This window comes from Bidens hawaiensis, unplaced genomic scaffold, assembly GCF_021521415.1.
Source record: "Bidens hawaiensis isolate Kalapana, Puna unplaced genomic scaffold, B.hawaiensis_p1.1 tig00070936_1, whole genome shotgun sequence".
NCBI lineage: Eukaryota > Viridiplantae > Streptophyta > Magnoliopsida > Asterales > Asteraceae > Bidens > Bidens hawaiensis.
In genome coordinates, this window is record NW_027502445.1 from 1 (window position 1) to 25,409 (window position 25,409).

Sequence of the window (25,409 nt, forward strand, 5' to 3'; positions counted from 1 at the left end):
GCACAGACGTGAAGGACATCGTCGAAGCATTTGTCAGAGATGGGACGCTCGCGCACCTCGTGGCGTAACGAACGCTGAGCAGGCTAATGCGTGTAGAAACTGCAGCTTCAATGTCGGAGACTACATACTGCGTAAACAACGAAATCCCGAACCAGGCGCATATCGGCTCGATGGCACTCCCATCCCAACATGGAAGGGAGCTCAATTACACAGTTTTCATATAGATTAATTCCAAATTTGTAAAGAGAAGGCCCATAGCCACTTCTAATGGAAATGATTCTCCTTATCACATTGATGCTGCTGGTCTTACATTTATACTTATTAACTTTCCACACTGATATGCCGGTCTTCACCGCATACATAAGTGGGGAAGTAAGTCGTTGCGTGTGGAAGGCGGCAAAACCCGCATAAACACAAAAAACGGCAAACCTTCACGCAGATCAGTCAAAGGTAAGGTTTGGTCATCCCACTAAATGAAAGTGCCGGTCCTAACCGCACAAATCATGATAGAGGAAACCGAACAAACCTATTGACAACCGCACGTCAAACGGTTAATTTGTTCAACACTGATATGCTGGTTTTCACCGCATAAATGAGTGTAAAGAAATCGTTGAGTGTGGACGGCAGCAAAACCCCTGTAAACACAACAAACGGAAAACCTTCACGCAGGTCAGTTATAGGTAAAAGTTTGGTGATCCCACTAAATGAAAGTGCCGGTCCTAACCGCACAAATCATGATAGAGGAAACCGAACTAACCTATTGACAACCGCGCGTCGAACGGTTAACTTATTCAAAATACTTAGAAAATTTCTAACGGAAGGATGAGGAAAACCTCCACGCAGGTCAGATATAGGTGAAGTTTAGCCATCCTACTAAGTGCAAGTGACGGTCTTACCCGTACAATCACGAAGGAGGAAGCAAAACTTCAACCTATTATCTACCACGTTCAAATGTTAACTTATTCCAAACACTTAGAAAATTTCTAACGAAAAGATGAGGAAAACCTCCACGCAGGTCAGATATAGGTAAAGTTTAGTCATCCTACTAAGTGCAAGTGACGGTCTTACCCGCACAATCACGAAGGAGGAAGCAAAACTTCAACCTATTATCTACCACGTTCAAAGGTTAACTTATTCAAAACACTTGGAAAATTGCTAAGTTAAACTAAAGTATGCACGAGCGAATCATATATTGTTTATGCGGCAAAACAAGTGCCAATTTAAGCTATAATATGCATGAGCAAGTCAACGTCTACAAAGCAAGTCATCCAGTGAAAGTAGCAGTCCTACCCGCACAATGATTTATATTCCTTTACAATCCAAGTATTACAAGAATGGCCGGGTATCTACCCGCCTACAAGAATATAAATCTATACAACGTAAACCTATCCTAACAGTGGGAAGGGATCTTAAGGTTCAAGCTTCAGGACCACTCTCCCCAAACTCACTTGTACCCGCACCATCAGTTGGCTGTGGCGGTTCAAGGAAGGTCTTAAGAATGGTTAGCCCATCATCAGCAGCAGCAACTTCGTTCACCTTCTCCACCACCGGATGCGGGAAGGTGGCATATTGGTTCACTGCTTGGTCATATACAGGTTCGGTATCTACATCATATAAAGGGAAGTTGGAAGGCGGGATGCCCTTCTCAACGAACCCTAGACCAAGCAAGAAGCCGGCCTTCTCCCCATCCTCATGAGAAGCGTTGAGGGCTGCGCTCATAGCATCGTCATAAGATGTATCCGTGAAGACCCGATGCACAACCTACAAAAAGAAAATGTGTCAAACATTTTCTAAGTACAAAGAAAAGCGTAAAGACGTTATGAAGTTAAGCTTACATGCGACAACGCTTCTCGAAGAAGCCATTCCTTGGTAACCAGAGCCTCCTGGAGGGCAGCTTGAGCTTGGTTACGGGCGCGTTCGGCTTCACTTTTGTTAAGGTTGGCGAGCAACACTTCCCTTAGCAGTAGCCTCTTCAACGCCCTTTAGCTTCCGCTCAGTATGGTCAAGCACGCCCCTCTGGTCCAAGATCTCTTGGAGCTTCTTGGCGTCTTCCATAGCCAAGGCATCATGAGCCTGCTGGAGCCTCTCTAGCTTGGCTTTAAGCTCCTCATTCTTAATGCGTAGAGGCTCGGCAACAGCTTCAGCCTTGGTGGCCCTCTCAGTTGCGTTCCGTTCAGTTTCCTTAGCCAGCCGAAGCTGTTCGTTAACAGCTTGGGCAGCCTTGGAACGGGCCTCGAGCCGGGCCTGAACTTCAACCTCGAGGGCCTTGAAGGCCTTCTCCTTTTCCGCAGCCAGTGCGGTAAGCCTCTTGTTCTCCTCCCGGACAGCCCGCGCCTGAGCTACTTCTTGGATACGAGCTGCTTTTAACTTGTCGTTTTCACGACAAAGCAGCTCGACGCGCGGCTGTATCCGGGCCAGGAGAATCCGAAGCTCATTGGTTAGCCTACCTTCCTGGTAGATAGCCATTGCTTCCCCCAACGAACCACTGGGAGCTGCGTGACGAGCCCACTCCACGCACTCCACAGGCGTGCGAAAGGTTGTTCCTCGGCGGATGTTCCATCGTGGAACATACACTTCATTGGAATCCGACACTGCTAAAAACAAAAAGCAGTTAGGAAAAGATGATATATATATATATATATAAAAGGCCAAAAGAACCCTACCCACATGTAGGGTCGACAATAGGCCGATAGCCGACAAACCCATCACCTGAACCCAAGGGAAATCCATCCAAGAGGTCAGGCAGATGGGAAGGAGGCAGAGGTTGGCGAGAAGCCCCAAGCATACCTGAAGGATCGGCCGTAGTTGCCGACGTCGGAGGCATGGAGGCCGCCGCGGTAGAAACCAACGGAGGTGAACTCACAACCGTGGTCGCCGCTGCGGAGGAGCCCGCAGAAATAGTCACAGCCGGCTCAGTGAAAGATTCAGTAAATATGGCACTGACAGCCGGCGGAGATGTCATCACAGTTGGAACAGTTGGCTCGACTGGGTGAGCAACTGAACCAACTGAAGCAGGCGCAGTCGCCTGGGTCACCGCCTCAGGTAGGTTGACCAAGCCTACCGTCATGGGTCCGGAGGTGCTCCTCTCCGCTCCACCCTGGAATGCGGAAGCATCCACGCCTGCACAAAGAAGAATATAAGTATAATGGCGGAAAGCTATGCAGTTAAAGTAAAGGAAGACTGTACTTACGGGTTTTCTTGAGCCTAAAGGTTCTGGCAGGCGGGGACGAACCCGATGGAGCCGGCCTCTTCACGCCGCTCACCGTCACACTGGGCTGCCCGGAGATGACAGCCGTCTCAACCTCCGGAGCAGTGGTCTCAACACCACCTGGGTTCCCCGCCGCCTCGTCACTCTCGGTCTCTGACTCAGACCGACTCACCGGATGGGCAGTGGAGGCAACCTTCGCCTTGCCCTTTCCGCCAGCAGCCTTCTTTTTCAGCACCAACAAAGGACCATCTGCGGATTCCTCATCAGAAGATGACAGAATTAGAGGAATTCCAGCAGAGGTTTCAGCATTGAGAGGGCGAGGGTTAAATAACTCCTTACCTGGGCGCGTGGCGCCCAGAATCGGGTGGTCCGGCGGGTAGACCTCCACAAACCGATCCCTCGTTTGCTCCAAGATGGGCAACTCGTTCTCATCGAGAGCACGAGTACCCATCCGAGCGGGACCATCAGCCTCCCGCGAATGCAGGAGCGACTGCAAGTCATTCCCCTCTGAAATAAAAAAGGAACAGTTAGAAGAAAAACCTAAATCAACAAAGAAGACAGAGCATACCGTAAGGGATAAAGTTCAAACCGTATTCGAGGACAATGGGAACCTGTGGCGCCTCCGCCCCAGCATTCTTCCACACCCGGCTCATCCCGAGCATCACCATCCCAGACTCCGGAAAGCGGTACACCGGAGTCTGGATCCGGGAGATCGTGGCGAACCATTTCGCCTCCTGGTAGTTGGGGGCGTGAAGGGCGGGGAGTGCTCTCCCATTCTTAAACGTCATCGCTATCGGGACGACGCGAGCGGAGATATAAAAAAACTCCCTCTTCCACGACCGAAGACTGCGCTCGGTTGCGCAGATCTTCAGACCCTTGATCCGATTGACCAAGGTATACCACCCCTGGATGCACCTCCAAGAATAGAAGGTCATCAGGCGGTCAACATGGGGCTCCACGCCCAGAATGAGGCACACCCACTCAAAGTGGCGGATCTTGGCGATCGCCATCGGGTGTGCCTCCGTCAGATGCACACCGTGCCTCTCCAAGACACGGTATACAAACTTCGTCAATGGGAACCTGAGATTCCCATAAACGAAGAATGCAGCATACACCCCTATTTTGCCTTTGGGGGCATCGTACACCGTCTGGTGTGGCTCCGGAAACTCAGGCTCGAACGGCTCGAGCATGAACTTCCAGACGATGTACTGAAAAAGCTCAGTGGGAAGAGCACACTGGCATTCGCTAGCAGTGCTCTTATCGTCTTTATCAGACGTAGACGACGGGATCTCGAACGTGCACGTCAGATTCCTCGGCAGCAGCTTCAAAATCGTGAGTAGAAGACATGGTTTGGAGGTAAAGAAGAACGATTTCAGGAGAATGCTTGGCAGAAAGTATTCGCCGGAAATCGTTTACAAGAAGAAGAGGAGTGAAGGTGTGGATTAAGATGCACCCTCTCCCCCTTTATATACTCATCGCAATTAATGCGATGAATTTAATGCGGAAGATAGAGAAATCGAAGGTGCAATGAAACTATGACACGTGGCAAAGAGCAAGCTGGCAACAGCTGTTGAAAGGACGCGTGCCATTAATTTCGCGGCCACGCGCCCGAAAAATCGCGCCCACGCGCCTGAAAAAGCACCTGGAATGACCATGTACTGTCACGTCGCCATTTCATGCACGTCCTGACACTGTCAGAAGAAACCGTCGGACAACGTTTCAACAATTTGGACTGTCCTTATCCTTTCACCAACTCTTCGAATTTCAAATATTCAAAAAGATTCAAAAGTAAGCGGGAATATACCTCTTACCTTGGCAACCAAGTAACTATAAGACATGTGCGAGTAAAGTGTTAAGGCAAAACCCTTCACATACTAAGCACCTGCAGCGAATTGAAGCCAAGAATACCTCGGCGAACAAGTAACTGTAAGACGGGTGCGGGTACAGTGTCAAAGCAAAACCCTTCACATACTTAGCACCCGCAGGGAATTGAAGCCAGGAACACCTTGGAAGTAAAGTAACTATAAGACGAGTGCGGGTACAGTGTCAAGGCAAAACCCTTCACATACCTAGCACTCCGCAGGGAATTGAAACCAAGAAGGATCTTCTGGGCCATGCTTGCGGAAACGGAAATAACATCCCCGCATAGCGGGAACGTCGAGAACTAGATTGTTTGAATCTCCAAGATGGAATTGGTTGTTTAAACATAATTGATCACTATGTTCAAAACTACCAAAACCTCATGGAGAATCTATACAAGTGGAACTCAACGCTCCTGACTTGCGAGGAGGTTACAGACCTACCCGCATCATACCCAAAGATCAAGCAGAAAAGTCGGGAATTTCTGCGTGACATTAGGACTTCCGCGGGAAGAATCCCCATGGAAAACCTTAAAACTAAACCCTTTTCAAAACCCTTTGCTTATGTCCAAAAGTTCACCTCACTTATTAACAATTCATGAGAAGAACATTGGACTGGGGGGACTTGAAGAGGTAGGCCCCAGCAGAGCCCAGTTGGACCCGCAAGACTCACCTTCAACAGGGACGTCTGCGCAAAGGCTAAACTCGCAACCCCTAGAAGAGGGACGTCTGCGCAGAAACCAACTGGGCCCGCAGGACCCACCATGCTCAGAGACGTGACGTCCTTACGCGCAGTACGCAAGTTGTTCCCGCAGGAAAAGCCTCCCAATGGTGATGTACTCCGCCTGTTCCCGTAGCTGCGGATACAAGCCATCAGGAAAGGCTACCTGCGCAGCAAGGCTACACGCACAAGGCACTTAACTCTTAAATAATTCAGTAATGTCACCTGAAGAGGAGATGAGCAAGCCGGGAACACTCCCGCACAAATGAGCCAGTCCGTACGATACTGGAGGATCTTTTGTACTGTACCTGACGAGGTATGGACAAAAGATCTGACCAAAGATACGACAACCCACTGACAACAGTATGACGAGCAGGACGCTCTTGTACTGTATGTCACTATTAGCCGCTGCCTACTCACCAACCTGTCGGAGGACTGCAGTTGGTGGAACAGGAATAGTACACAGCCGGCCTGGTCACTATCAGCCGCTGCCTACCCACCAACCACCAGCATGGCATGTGCGTAGCCCACAGTTGGCATAACAGGAACACTTTCAGCCGGCTGTACCTGCTTGAAACCTACATTCGGCTATAAATACTCCAACACCTTGGAACGGTATCATTATCTTGTATCTTACATCTTATCTCATATCTCATATCTTGATATATTACCTGATATCTGCTCTAGCAATCTCTTAATATACATTTATATTCAAGAGCAATCTAGTCTGATTCTCACGCCGGAGGGTGGTCACAAGGAGGTACCCCCCCTTCTCAGTGACGAGCTCACGGTGTCTGTTTTGCAGGTTATCAGAAGAACCATCTTTGCCGGACCTAACCCTCGTGGGAAACATCTACTTAACCCCCAGATTATCCGTAATCTGCCGGGGTCGATTAGTGTTTCTTCAGCGCCCAAACATCAAGTTGGCAGCCCAACTACGTCGTAACGCGGCGGGTTATCCAACTAGTTTTAATCTAAAAGCAAATTTATTTATGTAATTACATTTGTGTAATAGTTTAAAAAAATCCAACGGCTTGTTATTTAATAATTTGAAACTGAATTTCCTGTTATAACTTTCCAACCGACTATTTTTTTTAAACAGTGTAATTATGATAAAAAATTTATTAGTATATTTTATTTAATTATTTAAATCATTTTTTTAATACAAAAGAATATATTTGTTAAATAAAAATAAATAAATGATGATGATGTAAAATAATAAGTTAGGTTGTGTGGGAGAAGAATGAATATGGTAGCGTTGAGGGTAAAATGTGTATATGGAAAGAATAAGTAGAAAGCTGGTGTGACATGTTGACTAAACTTACGTATTATAAGTGCGTTTGATATTGTGAATAGTCTAAACAAATTAAACCTACTATTTGCTCTAGTACTAACAATTGTTAAAAATGAATATTAAAACAATGTTGTCCTAACTTTTTATGTTCAACTAGCGGCAAGCAGGTGAGCCACTGTTCTCATGTTCTTCAAGAAAATTTGGTTTGGTATAAAGATAAGATTTGAAACTTTAAACTCAAATTATAAACGTTAGATAAATTTCCTAAAGAAAAATTAATAGAACTCTACTTTATGGATTAACTAAATCAAAGGCTCTAATTATAATAAGGTTTTTCTAAGAAAAAGATAAAAAATGGTTTCCCTATACGTGTTATAAGTGAACAAACTAATGTAAAATTTTAAAATTGAACGCAACATGGTTATAAATATGACAGTTCAAACAATAAGAAAGCAAAAACCAATAAGTAAAACTGAATTCTATGATATATATGCAAAGGAACTATTTATCCATTCTAATTTTCGATACATAAGCGCTAAGTTGTTTTTCTTATAAATTCGATTTTGAAAAAAAAATTGCATAAAGACTTACAATTCACATTTCGTATGGTTCAAGTAAATTGGGGAAACATTGCTCATAGATATGCAAGTTTTTAATTTTAGACATAAAAAAACGTGGACGTACAACAAAGGAATAATTATGCTTTGTGAGGGTTATCGCAACTTATGATACCAATATACACCATTGCGCTTGCTATCTTGATCAGGCTCGATGTACATGCATTCCTTAGCCTCTCTCCACATAGCTTTGAAGATTGGAGTCCTATCGATCTTATAGTAATCACCCAAAACAGGTTTGATCGCATCCCTAGCTTCTTTTGCATGATAATGTGGAATATATGAGATGAGATGATGCAATACATGAGTGTGCGTAACGTCATGGAATACCCTATTTAGAAATCCAAAATCTCTATCGATTGTCGATAACGCTCCTTTGATCCAGTTCCACTCGGTGGAGTCATAATGCGGCAGGGAGAGATGGGTGTGGTGCAAATAAGTGATCAAAACGAAGAAAGCATGCACACCTAACACAGGTACGAGATACATGCATGTCACCCAAGTGAATCCTTTCACCGCTACAAGCAGCCGAAGAGCATAAAGAACTGCAAGAATACCAAGATCCGAGAGCAGAACTTGAATTCTTTCACGCTCGGTGAAAATGGGACTTAATGGATCAAAGTGATTGGCAAATCTTTGGTATTTCTTCCCAGAAACATTAGTCAAGAGATACAAAGGAAACCCAAGGGTCAACCTAAATACCAATGTGAAGACTCGGCCAGGTGGGTTGTTAAGAACTTTCGAATAAATCATGACTTTGGATTTACGTTTAGGGATGTAAACTTCATCATTATCAAGTGAGTTTGTATTGGCATGGTGACTTCGATGGCTGTACTTCCAAGAGAAATAAGGGGTAAAGAGAGTCGAATGGAGGATGAATCCAACGGTGTCATCGACCCACTGGTATTCACTAAAGGCGTGGTGACCACATTCGTGACCAATCACCCACAAGCCAGTCAGGATGCTAGCTTGGCAAAACCAGTAAACGGGCCATGCTAAGTAAGCTAAAGGAGCAGGGAGAAGGGGAATGTAAGTGTTTGCAAGGAAGTAAAAGACGTAGGTAACAATAAGATCGTGAACAACATAGTATGATGAACGGATGAACGATCGCTCGAAGCAATGGGCTGGGATTACTTTTTTCAGATCACTCAACGAGAATGGCGGGTCAACTGGGACACGTTTGAGGATATCATTCACCTGATCAGGTGAATCGGACATCCGGCCACCTGCTCCCATATTTTTGAAATTTGATAGTGAATACAAGAACAAAAGCTCAATCAAGGAAGAAGAAGAAGGGCCTTGAAAGAGAATGTGTTACTTTGTGTTCTTGTTCTCTGTTGTTCCACATGCATGCTTAGTATTTATGGTCACAAGTGGTCAAAGCCGACGGCTCAAACAAAGTTTTTAGTCCTGCAAATACTCTCACGTTTGGAGGCTATGAAATTTCTTCGTCTTTTCCCTAGCATATCTAGTTAGTTATATGAATAAAATAATCATATATACTTATATCAAACAAGTTCTTTTATTCTTCGATGCAACAACTTGGTTTCTGTCTTTTTGTACAAACCACTTGGTGGAATCAATTAATTGAATAGGAAAATTGTCATTATTAATAATACTCATATTAATAAAATAATAAAGAAAAATAATCTCATCAATCAGTGGCGAAGCTTGGACTAAGACACGAGGGGGGACTCAAAATGTCTAAAAAATTTCACAAACGAAGGGGGGCCGGACTCAAATTTTCGGCCGAAAATGGCTAAATTTACACTACGTATAAAAAATTTCGGATGAAAACTGGTAAATTTACACTACTACGCAAAAAAAAAACGGGAGGCCAGGGCCATCCCTGACCCTAACTAACCTTCGCCCAGAATCCGATATTGTTGTAATAACAAAATCACAAACAATGAACCACTAATTTGAGTACAATCAAGCAATAAATTAAAGATAAATGATAACGGCAAGCAGTCGGAAAATTCCACCACCACACTAGCGCCCCGTTAACAATAGACGACCCCACACCGAAGCATTGACATCAGCACACAACCGCCGCCTAGGGTTCGTAAATAAGAACCCGATAACAATCGGCGATGGTGGCAACAACCGATGGAAAACAAAGAGGACGATGTCATGTCGGCGACCGCTGGAAAACAAAAGGCACCACCCAAATGTCAAAATGCAATTATTAGATGGAGTGCATTAGCAGGAAGAAATGACAGATGTTGGTTATTTTAGTGTTATTGGATTAACTTGTCGATCGAGAAAATAACGTTAGAGATTAAACGAGTTAGGTGACGCGGGAGTGCGGGCTCGATTTAATTCTAATGTTATTTGGGCTTTATTATTGGATTTTATACTTGGGTTTAAGTAATTAATTTACTTGGAGTTAAGCCTAATATTAGATGGGCTTATAATTATTTTGTTTGGGCTCATGTGGGAATCAATAAAAAACATATTGATCGAGATTTTCCCTAGGAGAATTCCAATAATCTCTCGAGAGACACATACAGGAGAGAACAACGGTTACTGGGTTCTTCTCTGGATCTTCATCAAGAACAATAAAAATTCAATTCTATTACAGAAAAATTCTCTGTCTTATCCGATAAATCATTGTGTGTAACCCACAAATAGGTTTATCTGATAGTGATTACACGATTCAGAGAATAATCCAAGTTGCAAATTCTTCATCTTCATCACATACAAGATTACCAGGTTTGTTTATTCGTTTAATTGATTGATTTGGTTTATAGACTACACAAGATATACAACAAAGATAAACCTATTAGGGTTTGATTAGGTTGTTTGACGGTTTTGTGAAATCAGTTTTATAAAAAAACTAGACAACATCGGTTATGCCAAATATTATGAGACATAGTCCAATCTCATGTGTTTCGTTATAATAAAACAATAGATGGAGAAAAGTGTTCTTTAAAAAGAAAAGAAAAGAAAAGAAATATGAAAATAATTGTGTTGGTATTTTGTGTTTGGAAATATGATTCTGTACACACTATTAATATTAGTTCAGTATGAAAATGATTTTGTTATGAATTCATAATGAGAATTTACTTTATTGGATTTGATTTTAATTTAATTTTAATTAACGAATTCAAAATACTGAATAAAAAAGGGTTAAGTTAATTTTGGTGAAACTATGGATTAAATTACTTTCGATGAAACTGCGATGAATTAATATGGATGAATTAATTTTTATATATTGAAGAGTGTGTTGAAATTTTAATATGTTGAATAAATTCTTGTTTTTATTAACATACATGGTTTGAGTATTAAACATGGGGAAACCTTCATATGCATATATTCATTCTAATACATATAGTTTAGTAAATTAAATGTATGCACAACATTGCCATTATATAGTAATTGGGCTACTTTTGGGAGTATATCAAAAACTGGAGATATGATATACGCATATATATCATTATGCTATCATTGTCCAGTTTAGTAATAGTAGTTATAACTAAGAGTTGTTTGATTTTGTTGTGCCACACTGCCATTTTTAAATCACATACTTTGGTTAGGGAAGGTTGTCAATATATAACAGGTTTATTGTTTTGGATAAATCAAGAAATCATATAAATATGTCCTGTCTCGATGTTACAAGTTTATTGTTTTGGATATTACAGCAATAGGGATAACATGTTTAGATTGAATGTGAATTATAGATTTGCTTCGGTAGAGGATTGTTTTTATATAACTTCAATTATATCTAAGCACCATGATATAATGCTATGACAGCATATGAAATATAATATGGTAAATATTATTAAAAGTGGTTGTCAAGATGGTACACACATGGGGTTAATGGGTCATGACTCAAGTAATATAAGCCCATTAGAGGCATACAAGTCGGGAAAACCCATTGGGGCGTGAAATAAACGAAACTCAATCTTCGGGTTTGTTATTGGACTTAAAAGGTTCAATGGTTTCTTATATAATTCGGTTAAGAATTATGTATCGTTTATTTGTGAATCCTTTTATGTACAGGATTACATGGTCTTTGGACTCGGGTGATACGGGTCAAGTATGCAAGGATGTAGAATGGTTTAAAGAATTTGAACCAGTTGAAGATGGATAGTAAAAGTTAGACTTGTATTTATCATGGAAAACATTTGTTTTAGATTATGTGTTGTATGCTTTAAGGATTATAAAGAATCTCTTGTCTGGATTGTTTTAAATAATTATAGTTTTAAAAATGCCAATGAGTCGGATAAGTTTATCATATCCCGACATTAAATTTTGTTGGATTTGAATATTTGGAGCATGACATGTTTAAATTTAATATTAATGTCCCGATTGCTATTGAATTTGTTTGTATGATATTATCCCGAAGCATGGTATATTATGATTATAAACTTGGCATGCTAGATTAGGTTATGTGAATTATTTAGAATGAAAGATATGTCTAAGATGAATTTAATATCGTCTTTCGATATGCATCAAAATAAATTCATGCATGTGAATTAACTTATTCATTTAGACTTATGTGATTTTCATAGCATGTCTTCCTTAGATAACAAGAAATTGTTGTCTTCTAAATTTGAAATGAAGGATATGGGGGAGGCATATGTAATCCTTGGTATAAGGATTAAAAGGAGTAACAATGGTAGAACCATGACACAATCTTATTATACTGAGAAATCTAATCATTTAGTTGTCTATAAGTACTACCATAGATCCAAGTGTCAGGCTTATGGATTCTTGATGTATGCTGTGATTAGCACAATGACTGACAAAGTTTATGTTGTGGGTAATTTGAGAATATTTTCTAGTAATTAATAGTGCTCAAGAATGGGAAGCAGTAAACAAACTGCTTAACTATGTGAAAGAGTGTTATTAAGGTTATCTTCAGTTTTAGAAGAGTATTCTGATGCAGATTGTATAACTAAGTGAATGTGTATTCTCTTTACAAAGGGAAGTTTCATTTCTTAGGTATTTAAGGAATGTATTTGCATCACTTGATAATGAAATGCGAGTTTCTAGCATTTGCAACAACTGATAAAAGTGGTTGAATGCATTTATGAAATTTCATTTCATTGTGGTTAAACTAATATCACCAAAATCTATCAAGTGGGATAGTGTTGACTAAGGGTAATAGTCAGGTGTATAATGGAAAGTCTAGACAGTTATATATTATACATAGCATGATTCATGAGCTCATCATGCAAGGTGTGATGTCAGTTGAGCTTGTAATATATGAGTATAATTTGGCTGATGATCTAACTAAAGAGTTAGGAAGAGATCTCGCGAACATATCAGTCATGGGGATGGTGGTAAAGTCCATACTTTAATATCCTATGTCAAGACACCCAATTCCCATCTAATACAACGTTAGATGCTGAATTCAATGCGAAAAGCTTGTCATAGAGATGTTGGAACACAATATCATTATAAACATCCCAAGGTTTGTGTTCAGACCGCAAGATAAAGAAGGTTGAAGTGTAGCTTCTTAATAGTTCATTGATAAATTGCAGTGCGGGTTCGAGAATAATGAACTACCTATAAGAATATGAAGTTTAGCCGCTTCAAGAAGCTTTGGACTTGAGCTTTGATATATTCTTTGAAGGATTAGGATACAAGCTAGTAAAATATAGTGTCAAGTGGAATTTGGATTTGGAAACGCATGTGTATTTACCTACAAGTATTTAAAATGGATAACTTGGGTTCAATCCATAGTGACACCCGATGATATTCTAATATTTATAACGCGTAAATACTAAGATGAAAATTCAATCCATAGGACATTTTCATTTATGCATAATGTTTGTGATTCTGTGAGGATGGTTAAGTTAATCATGAATATCACTAAAATTGGGGAGGATTGTTGGTTATTTTAGTGTTATTGGATTAACTTGTCGATCGAGAAAATAACGTTAGAGATTAAACGAGTTAGGTGACGCGGGAGTGCGGGCTCGATTTAATTCTAATGTTATTTGGGCTTTATTATTGGATTTTATACTTGGGTTTAAGTAATTAATTTACTTGGAGTTAAGGCTAATATTAAATGGGCTTATAATTATTTTGTTTGGGCTCATGTGGGAATCAATAAAAAACATATTGATCGAGATTTTCCCTGGGAGAATTCCAATAATCTCTCGAGACACACATACAGGAGAGAACAACGGTTACTGAGTTCTTCTCTGGATCTTCATCAAGAACAATAAAAATTCAATTCTATTACAGAAAATTCTCTGTCTTATCCGATAAATCATTGTGTGTAACGCACAAATAGGTTTATCTGATAGTGATTACACGATTCAGAGAATAATCCAAGTTGCAAATTCTTCATCTCATCGCATACAAGATTACCAGGTTTGTTTATTCGTTTAATTGATTGATTTGGTTTATAGACTACACAAGATATACAACAACAGAGACATGACACGTGTAAAAGTATGTGGCCCATCATACCGCATAACTACTTGTAACCCACGCATAAAAAATGGGAGCACTATAACGGTAACAAACTGTGAGTGTGGTGAACTTTGAAATTAATATATATATATATATAATAACTGATCTTGACTAATCAGCTAAACATATCAACAAAAACATTTGTACTTTCAGTTTAAATCAACAAACACATGCGTTTGGCTAAAAGAAAGAGAAATCATTATTACTAGATATAATAAATAAGTGAACGAAAGCAATGAGCGATTGTTGACCGAGAAAAAATGAGTGGAGCAATAAGGAAGGCGGAGCATGATGATCAGATCAAAGCAATTGTCTATACTTCACTTTGATCCTTGGTTAAATTGAACGAGTGATGTAACGGTATCACTTTAAATAACTAAACTATATAATTTTTTAATTCTAGTCTTTTATCATATCTATTATAATTCACCCCTCTATTATAATAATAAGTCTAACCTTTTATTTAATTGGATCCTTTTATTTAATATATAAAGTATTTTCAATCACACACCTCTAAATGAGAAGATTACTATGCTAATAACACCTAACATTAGTAAACCTTTTTGAAAAGAAAAATGCGAATTGAACTCTTATAATTATATAGATTCGGATCGGGTGATAATTTCATAAAATAATAAACGTAACATGTTTTCTAATTAAGTGGCGGGCCATAGAAGGATATACGAAACAAGATTCTCAATTTTTTTATTTTTTGATACTCTTCATGTATTAAATAAAATAATACAATTACAATAGAGAGTTGGATAACAAGCTTCTCTAGATAATACAACTTTTTTTTTATTTAATTATTGTTTTAATGTAGAAATAGTATAGTGTATTATCTTTAAAAAAAAAACCTAAAAGTTATAAATATTAATATTCCTTTTTTGGGGGAAAAGGTCGGTGGTGGCATCCTTGGCCGGATCCGAGGGGTGAATTGGCGAGGAATCCAAGTTTTGACTTTTGACCCTCATCGAGGAATGATAACGGTAATATGGTATTATTATTAATTTTTTAATATTATATTTATAATAGTTAATCAAATTAAGGGAACATTGCATGTCATATGTCAAGAATTGGAGGGCTCTAACTAGTTTGGGGCTTTAAAATAGTTGCTAAATTAAGTGTAATCCATCTACTTATTCTAATAAAATAAAATAATTATAATACGTGTTTGTTTATGGTTAAACATTACAACTTTTTTCCTTCAAAATCTTAATTAACCATGATATATGTTCTATTCACTTTCCTTTTACATTTTATTTATATTATATCTATACCTTTCTACAAAAATAAGTATTAACATATTATTTTACTATATATTCCAAAATACTTGATGAAATCCAAAAATTAATAACAAACCATGTTTTTAAAGATTGAAAAGAATATGTAATGTAAAATGTTATCATTAACATATTTACTACGTATATTGTTGAATATTATAAAGAAAAACAAAACTCGAACATTCTTTCATTTTACAAAGTAACTTTTGTAATTATTAAATCACAAATCTATGCTTAAAAGTTGATCCATTTTTTAAAAAATCAATCTATTTATCTATTATTATTATTATTATTATTATTATTATTATTGTAAATTGTCATATAAATTTATAAATTATAAATATCTGCTTTAAATCTATCAATTATTTTTTCGGTTAATTTAGTAGATATTACCAATCACTTTCATATATAACAAAATTTATCATATTTAATTTCTTGGTCTTTTAATCAGTGATTATTTCGGGTTTTGTGGAACTTAAATTTGGTTTTTACAATAAAAAATTGGTAAATAGTTTGTTTGCTACAAGCTTTCAAAATTTGTTATAGGTCAAAAATGAGAAATCTGAGTATTTTTAAAAGTTTGAGATTGCAAATAGATTATCGTCAAATTTGTTACGCGTTTAAAGTGTTGACTTGAAAACGTCAAATGGATGAAAGTTATAATTTTAAACATGATTTGGGTTTCAAATTTATTTTCAATGACATTTTTGGAAAAACTCAAAGATTCGGGAATTGGTAAATTGACTATTTTTCCATCGACTATTAAAATTTTAGAGTAAATAGTGAACACTTATGACATGTCACCTCCAGGCCTATCAATGCTTATAACTTGTATCAAATTTGAAACATTTGTGTCAGTATTAACTTTTCCTTCAATGGTGATCATAACGTTGTATGGGAAACATGTCATGCAAAATTATGCTCAAATGAAACAAAATATTCACAAAATAAAATGGGTTAACATTTAGTTTTTATGTTGTCAAACTTATCAAAATATTTTTTAGACAAAATGGCAAAACTGGTCCTTTATGTTTTCATGGTTTTTCAATAGTCGTCCTTTAGCAAACTTAATGACTAAAATCATGTTCATTGTTTAAAAAATGTATCATGTTACATCCTTTACACTAACTCAGTTAAGTTTTTTCGTTAAATTTGGTCATGTGCAATGCACATGAAGGTATATTTGTAACTTCAAAATTATTTAATAACAAAAAAATTATATTATATATATAAATTACACACACTCTCTCTCTCCATCTCTTTCTCTCACCTCTCTCTCTCCTGGCCACTTTCACCACCACCTGCCACCGTCACTCTCTTACCTCTCGTTTTCCGGCGACCAAAAGATGCAAGCCCCACCCGCCACTTCCTTGGCCGCCACAGACACAGCCACCACCTCCTGCCACAGTCACTCTCTCACCTCTCGTTTTCCGGCAACCAGAAGATTCAAGCCCCACCCGCCACTTCCTCCGTCGCCACAGTCACAGCCACCACCACCTGCCACCGTCAGATCTTTCTCTGTACGCATCACCATCAACAACTGTCGTCACCATTTCCGACCTCCATTTTATCTTAATACAGCCGCCGCCATCGTCTAATCACTCTCTCTTTTTTACTCTGAGCAAACAAATATCCAGATCCCACTATTTCTTGTTCTAATACCTCATTTTAGGGTTTGGAAACCCTAATTCGGAAATTGGTAATTGAAATTTGGGGGTTTTAGCGTTTGTTATGGAGTGAGTTGGCGGCGACGTGGTGGCGGCAGGTGGTGGGTGAAGTTGGGTTTGAAGAACTACGAAGGGGATGGTGATGGTGGCAGAGGTGGAGTGGTGGGTGGCGGCGGTTTGCAACAGGTGGTGGTGGTTTTGGGTTTTGGAGAAGAAAGAAAATGATGGTGATGATCAGGTGGTTGGATTTAATGGTTGTCAGAGATGGAGTTTTCTGGTGGGGCCGGATTTGGTGGTGATAAGCGGTGGTGGTGGTGTTGGGGTAGGTTGTGACATTCATCAAATTCGGGTCTCGATTTGTTTTCGTGTTGTAAACTTTTATTCAAATCCGACTCAACATTTTCGTTTCCTTATTTAATTATTATATAATATTATTATATCTCGATCACAAATAAATCTATGATTTTCATATTATGGTGTCGTTAAGATAAACATAAAGGGTTTAAAATGATTTCCGTAAACTCGTTATATGCTTGGGAAACCTTTAAACTCGTTTTAAATCTTGATTGAAACTTGAGGGGCCATTTTGGAAAATATATAATAAATATATCCAACACCAAACCCTAACCCTATTATAAACTCACCACCCACCCCGTCTCTTTCTCTCTAATCCCGGCCGCCGCCGCCTCCGGCGAGCACCACCGCCTCCGGCCACCACCTCCAACACACATACATCACACACAGCCGCCACCTTCCACATTGTAGCCGTTTTCCGGCGAACCCGAGCTCCGGTGACTCCAAAGCACCATCAGTGTCTCCCGCCACCCTCTCCCTCGGTCCCCTCACCCAAACCGAACCCCCTCTAGCCGTTTCCGGCGACCCCGAATTTCCGGCAGTCCCTTTCCCTTCCTGGTTCATTTTTCCGGCGTGAGCTCCGGCGGCCGGAATCTGCCCCAACCTCTCTCTCTGTCTCCGTCTCTCTCTCTCACGTCGTCTCTCTCTCTCTCTCCGTTTTCGTTGCCGGCCGGATTCGGCTCCGGCGACCCATGTTTCTCTTCATCAATAAGGTATATAATTTTGTTTTTAGTGTTATTAGTTTTATATGTCGGTTATTAGATTTAAATTGTCAATAGTCGGTTTTATCGTTCGGTTATTTTCTTTGAAACAGGTCGATGGGTATTTGGTTGTTTTGAATTTGGAAAGATGGTTTTGTCGGCAAACTTAAACAAATCATGTTTGGTTAGTTAAGACGGAATACACCCGGGTTACTAACCACTTAAAATCGGTCTTGGATTTATATATAAAAATAAATATATATAAATGTTATATTATTATTTTAGATTTAATTCATATTATTACTATTATGTATTACTATCACTATTATTATTATTATCATTAGATATATATATATATATATATACACAATATAAAAGAATTATTTTTAAAGTTATTAATACTACTTTACTATTATTATTATAAATATTAAAGTTGTTAATAATATTATTAAAGGTCATATTATTATTATCTATTAAAATCATATTTTATCATTAATTACTAGCAATAATATTAATATAGTTATTTTATGAATTCGTTTGGAAATCAAACCGACATCGAGTATAGTATCATTATTTATAATCCATATTATTTATTATTATTATTATTTTTATCAACGACATTTTAATTAATACTAAGATCTTTATTCTTTAACTATTATTATTAGTATTATCACTAATAATTACGGTTATTAATTTTACCGTCATTATCTTACATATCTATATATATATGTGAAACATTTCTTTTCAAAATTATCACTATCATTATTATCATCATCATAAATAATATTATTATAAGCTTCATTATAAATTCATTTTCATAAAACCGAACTCTCGATTTAAGCCCGTCTTGTTTCTATTTTGATATTGGTTTAGTTATTTAAAAGCCCAATAAAATAATATTATTTTATTTTAAATTTATCAATTTAGTACGAGTCCCTAATCATTTACCGGTAATCCGATTTACAACCGAACCTCCTCGTTCAATGTTTCAAATGTAGCTTCAACTAAAGTCCAAGTTCATTAATATATTATTTATTCGTTTTCATTTAGCTTTCAAGTCGGATTCGTTCGTTTCGTTCGCAAGCTTTCTATAGTTCGATCATTTATTATTTCTCGATTCGTCAATCGAGGTGAGTACATTTCATCCCCCGTTTTCACTTTTATCTTTTGGGGTAACATGCATACTTATTCAAAACAAGAATGATTATTATACACTTTTCTTAAACCACAAACTTTATGGTATATGATACTTGGAATACTTGCTCTTTTGTGTGTTATATGCCTCATATTCTTTACGTGCGCGAGTGTTTATTTTTATGTTGTTGTTGAGCCTCATTAAGTATGATCATACGCTCCCCTAACTACTTAGCCTTGTGCTAGTAGAATAGGGCCTCATTATCCGAGTATGTCGGTTGTTACCGAGTAGAAAGGATCCTCATTACATATGTTTTTATATACCACGATTGATGCTTTATTTATAGTCTCATATACGTTTGTGGATTTCGTTCATATTATATATACTCAAACTATGAAATTTCTCACCAACATACGTGTTGACAAAATATTATTTTATGCATTGTTACAGGTTTGACTTTTATCGACTTGAGGACTTGATGGAAAACGTTACCAAGACTATTAGGATATTAGTAAAACGAACAATATATTTGTTTACTTGTGTTCAATTTGTTTGTTAGACCAAGATGTGTTGTTTATTGATTTGTGAAATAAATGAGTTGATTAAATATTTTCACTTTAATAGTGTCTTGTGTATTTGTCCAATCACGTTGCACCCCGACATGTTCCACCTTTGGTCGGAGTGTGACGTAGGTGGTGGTTAACATGAAGAAGAAATGGAGATGATGATGAATATTGGTGGGATGAGAGAGATGAATATTTTTTTAAAAGGCCAAACCTTTAGTCTAGTAACACAAACAGTCCTTAAAGGGGTAAAATGACCACACTGTCCTCATGTGCAAAGCACATGACCATATTTAACAGAAAAATTTAACTGGGTTAGCACCAAAGGACGTAACGTGAACAAAATTTGAAACATGAAATACGTCTTTTGTCATCAAGTTTACTAAAGGACGACTATTGAAAAACCATGAAAACATAAATGACCTGTTTTGCCATTTTGTCTATTTTTTATGGTTTAGCTCAGAAAAACATAGTTTGGAATGACATTCGTCATTATAATTTAATGTTCTCCTTTCCTTCTATGGGTTGTAAATTGATTAATATATCAATAAATGTAACGATCATTCGGTATTTAGGCTGAGTGGTTAGAATACTATTTTATGACTATTGTATAGAAGTCTTCATCCTGAATTCTTTCAGTTATACACGTATGATACTGACAATGAAAGTTTCAATAAAAGGAGCGTTATTGGGTACGTTTTTGCACGTGCATTTTTTTATTAAGTTCATTTAAAAAAAATCATTTTTTGATAGAAATAAAATCAATTTATATACACACTTTATAGATATAAGTATATCTGTTATACATTTTCTCATATACGTTATATAATTATTTTCTTTACTTGTCATTTTATAATTTGAATAATCCGTGTATTACACGGTCCCTAATACTAACAATTTAATAATAGAGTTATGTTTGTCAAATGTAGTTACTAAAATACTTGTGATAAGTTAATATTAGAGTTATTTCCCATTTTAATTGTACTATGACAGCTAAATCACCTTTTGTGTACCCCTTTTGGTTGTATATGCTCATTATAATTTATTGCAGTTGTGGAATGACGCTGGACGAATGGGGACAATTTTGGTTGTCTGTAAAGAAAATAAGTATGGAGTTTCAAGAACAAAGCGGAAGCGAGATCATAGTATGTGAGAATCTTTTAAATTCTCTAAAAAATTTGTATATAAAATAAAATGATTAATTGTTTTTATCTATAGTTAGGGGCTGTTTGTTTACATATGATTCATTCAGACTTAAACTGTTTGGTTTCAAACAGAAAAACATCTTAATGGTTAAAATTATGTCTGAATCATTCAGATTTATTGTTGTTGCTGAATGGGATAGAGGCTCATTCAGATCTGAATGAACCAAATAGCCCCTAAGTCGTTCCCTAAAAAAGGATGGGGTTGTCAAGTAGTCTTTGAATTATTAAATAATGCAAGGGCGAAGCTTCATTGAGGCCTGAGGTGTCCGACCTCCCTGTTTTTTGCGCAGTAGTGTAAATTTACCCGTTTTCGGTCGAAAATCTTTATATGTGGTGTAAGTTTAGCCCATTTTGCCTGAAAATTTGAGCCCCCCCCCCCCCCACCCCCACCCACTCCCGTTGCCTCAGTCCAAGCTTCACCACTAAAATAATGGTCCTTATAACATAATGGTCCTTTGGTGTAAGTCGATATCGCATTTCCATTGAACATAATAATCTAAATAAGTTACTAACAATATAGGAATGGTTGAAACTTGTAAAACACATGCCATAAAGACAACACAAAAAATGGCATTCTGTTTCACCTAAAGAAAGCCCATGTCCCATATGGAACATTTTTTTTCTTTTAAAATTAAGCAGAATGCATGGCATTTGTAATTTAGGGTCCCATTGTCTCATTTTATTAAAAGTATTTAAGAGAATTGAGTCACCACCGTTTGATGATGGTCCTCTCTGGATTCACGTGTACAGCGTTTCCATTGGAACACAACCCCGACACCTGTTGCCAATAATCACATGAACGAGGTCACATGGGACATTTATTAAATTACAAATATATCCTAACCCCTTCGCCACCTTAAACCGCGTGTCCTTCACCGTTATTAGTGGCACCCTCTAGACACAAAACCTCTTCCCAAATAGTAAATAGTTTTGATTAAATTTAAAAATAAAAATAAAATAGTCACCTTACCCTATATACAATTTTTTTATATTTTCATGACCATAAGTGCTACTATGTAAGGCTTCTATAAAACTTTAACCGTTTATCACAAAACATTTAATCTTTTCTTTGATACTATAACACAAAACATTATATTTAAAATATATTTTCTTCTATTTTCAGATGTCAGCCGTTCAATCCATGCATGTGTCATCCTCATGTTAACTCTACAATCAGCTCACCTGCGTGCATACTAAAAGTCAGCTACGCTGAGTGAGTTCTAGTTAATCAAGCAACTTATCATACAACCACTACATACATTATATACGTATCCGAAGACACATAATCCACTGTCTAACATGTTACTGCTTAACCACTTAATTACCCCTATAGCTTAGACTCTTAATTACCCCTACAGCTTAGCCACTTATGCCACTTTGCCACTTTAATAACGAATAATGTTATGTCACTTTGCCACTTTAATTACGAATAACGTTATGCCACTTTGCCACTTTGACACTCTTACTAGACCCCTATCCACCTCTATCACACTCTACTGCTACTTGTCTACAACACACTTTATATCATTATATCATTTATATAGTAAGCAAGTCACATAATAACAATCATACACACTAATAACCACTTGACAGTCACTAACATTGGCGATACGTGTAATATCCGAAGATCGTTCACGCACCGACAAGTATTATATATATTAGCTACTTGTATAACATCTATAGAATACACTTACCACTTAAGGTAAGTGTATTCACACTTCACATCGAGTATGCACACAACCCCGAAAACATAACAAGGAAATGGGGCTAGAAACTCACCTGAACTCTACTTCTTTCTCCGATAGTTGTTAATCCTTTCAAAACTGATTACATGTTAAGAATCATGATCACTTAAAGATCAAAAGCCCTAAGGTTTAAATAGTTATCGTTATCAGTTTTGGATCAATTGTATTGTTAGGGCTTTGTTCTTGGATTATGTCTAGCCGCGTTTAGTTATATTTATTGGCTTCTAAAGATCTAATGTATCTGCTGGTTAGCCCAGCTGGTTAATTCGTGGGTTACGGAGTGGCAGGTCTCGGGTTCAAGTCCCTGCCACCCTGTTTATGTTATTATTTTTGGTATCTTTTATTTTTAAAACCATTATTATAAAACAATAATTATAATAACAACTAGTAATTAAACAATATTTTATAAAACCAAGTATTGAAGTTGTGTTTTTCTCATCTTTCATCCGTGAATGTAGACATATATATAATATCACGTAAACTTATATTTTTGGTTTAATATATATATATATATATATATATATATATATATATTTATGTGCTTTTACGAACTTATAATTTTTTTTAAAGATTTATTTTATTCATATAATATTTTTATATATTAAATATCATAATATACTTTTGAACGGATTAGTAAACTAATAATATTTATTGAAGATGTGTTTTACTTATATAATATTATTATAATATACTTTATTTGTAAGTTAACAAAACTAATAATTTTTCATACAATATATTTATATAAAATAAAATATTATATTAATTATGATTAAAAGGGTTTATTAGTGACTTAATAATAATATCAAACTCGTTTATCCGATCTGGTTCATTAACTTAGCGTAGCTTCGTATTCTTTTTCCTTATTAGGCATTATCGTCAACGCGCGTGATCCGCTTTCGTCATTTTTATTGTTATCTATTCTCTACTGTTCGTCTATTGAGGTAAGTACCACATTCCCCCATTTTACTCGTTTTTTATACTGTTTTGGGGATATATGCGTAAATATACTTTTCATATATACTTATACTCAAAACTGCAACTTTGTCTTATGTGTTAACAACTTATACCTTACTTGTTTATGTGCTTATTTGCTTTGTATGCTTTCGCATTCTGAGAGGTCCAACATAATCTCAGTCTAGTATGATCATACGCCAGTCGTTATAGCTTTGTGCTTGTCGACATCTCAGTTATACTTGCTCATTTGGTTATTTTGTTATTCTCATATGACTTGTTGCAAATACATATTTTTATTTATACTTTGAACTGGTGTGTTGCTCACTCAACCTTGTGTTGACAAAACCATTCCATTTTCAACGCATATGCAGGTATTCGTTTGATGTGAAGTACAAGATCACTTAAGGATTTTATGCTAGAAGAAAATTAACGAGAAAATATTATTTATGACCTTTGATTGTTGATGTACTTTCGTTTTGTTTGGATATTGTATGAATATTTGTATTTATTTGAATTTATTTAATAGATATCGAAACTTTTAATATTGCATATAGTAACATTTGAAAAGTTGTGAGCAATCAGTTCGCCCCGGCATTTCCGCCGTAGGTTGGGGTGTGACAGATGTCCCGTAACACCCCGTCCTCTCGTACCATCTATATTGTCCGCTCTGCCCACGAAGAGCTTACAGATTTGTTTTTGGTTGCCCAAAAAGCGTTGGTGATTGAAGAGAACGGACATTTACTTATGAACCAAGGATCTCCCTTGTCCATGGCCGATGTGGGATAGCCTAAGAGTGGGACGATGTTGTGTTTGTCAAGGGTGTTACAGACAACCCCCTTTGGACTCATCGTCCTTGATGAGGCATGTCCCATCATCCCGAATGGAAAAAGAGTGGCTTTGATACCACCTGTAACATCCGTCCCCTCGCACCACCAATATTGTCCGCTTTGCCCACGAAGAGCTCACGAATTTGTTTTTGGTTGCCCAAAACGCGTTGGTGATTGAAGAGGCAAGACATTTACTTATGAACCAAGGATCTCTCTTGTCCACGGCCGATGTGGGATAGCCTAAGTGTGGGACGATGTTGTGTTTGTCAAGGGTGTTACACGAACTAAAATGAGGCGAACTTAACAGCTCGCGAACTTAGATATAGGCGAAGTTACATCAGCAACTACGGGTTCTTTCTAAACCCCCCATAATCATGTTCATTTTAACGTGTAACCCCTTGATATGATATTAACCAACCCCGCGAACATTCCCATGATCGATTTCGGGTAAAACTCGGCCCGGAAAAGTATAAGGTTTGGACCTTTAAACTAAAAACGTTCAACACTAGATCAAAGATTTATTTTAAACGAGTCGTGCCTAGCCGTGGGTTTATTAAGTTCGTTTCTAGCATCAAGTTTGTTACTTTAATACTCGTTTATACCCGACCTACTCTAGGTTCAAGTTCCAAGGCTAACCGTACATAAAAACGTAAACTTTAAAGGTTAAGAACATACCTTTTGTGCTTGTTTGGATCTCGTTTAACTTGTTTATAAACCCTAGATCTTGTATAAAGCTTGTATAATAAAGATCTACACGAGCTAGCGTCCACTTGATCTCGAATCCCTCTCTACCCTCTCGGCCGTATTATGTAGAGTGATGTGTGTGTGTTTTTGAGTGTGTAGG

The 25,409-nt window shown here is 37.5% G+C and overlaps 1 pseudogene; it reads right to left on the minus strand.

Moving 5' to 3' along the window:
• Window positions 1–7,795: 7,795 nt before the first annotated feature.
• LOC143605720 (delta(12) fatty acid desaturase DES8.11 pseudogene) lies at window positions 7,796–9,317 on the minus strand (annotated as a pseudogene).
• Window positions 9,318–25,409: the final 16,092 nt, after the last annotated feature.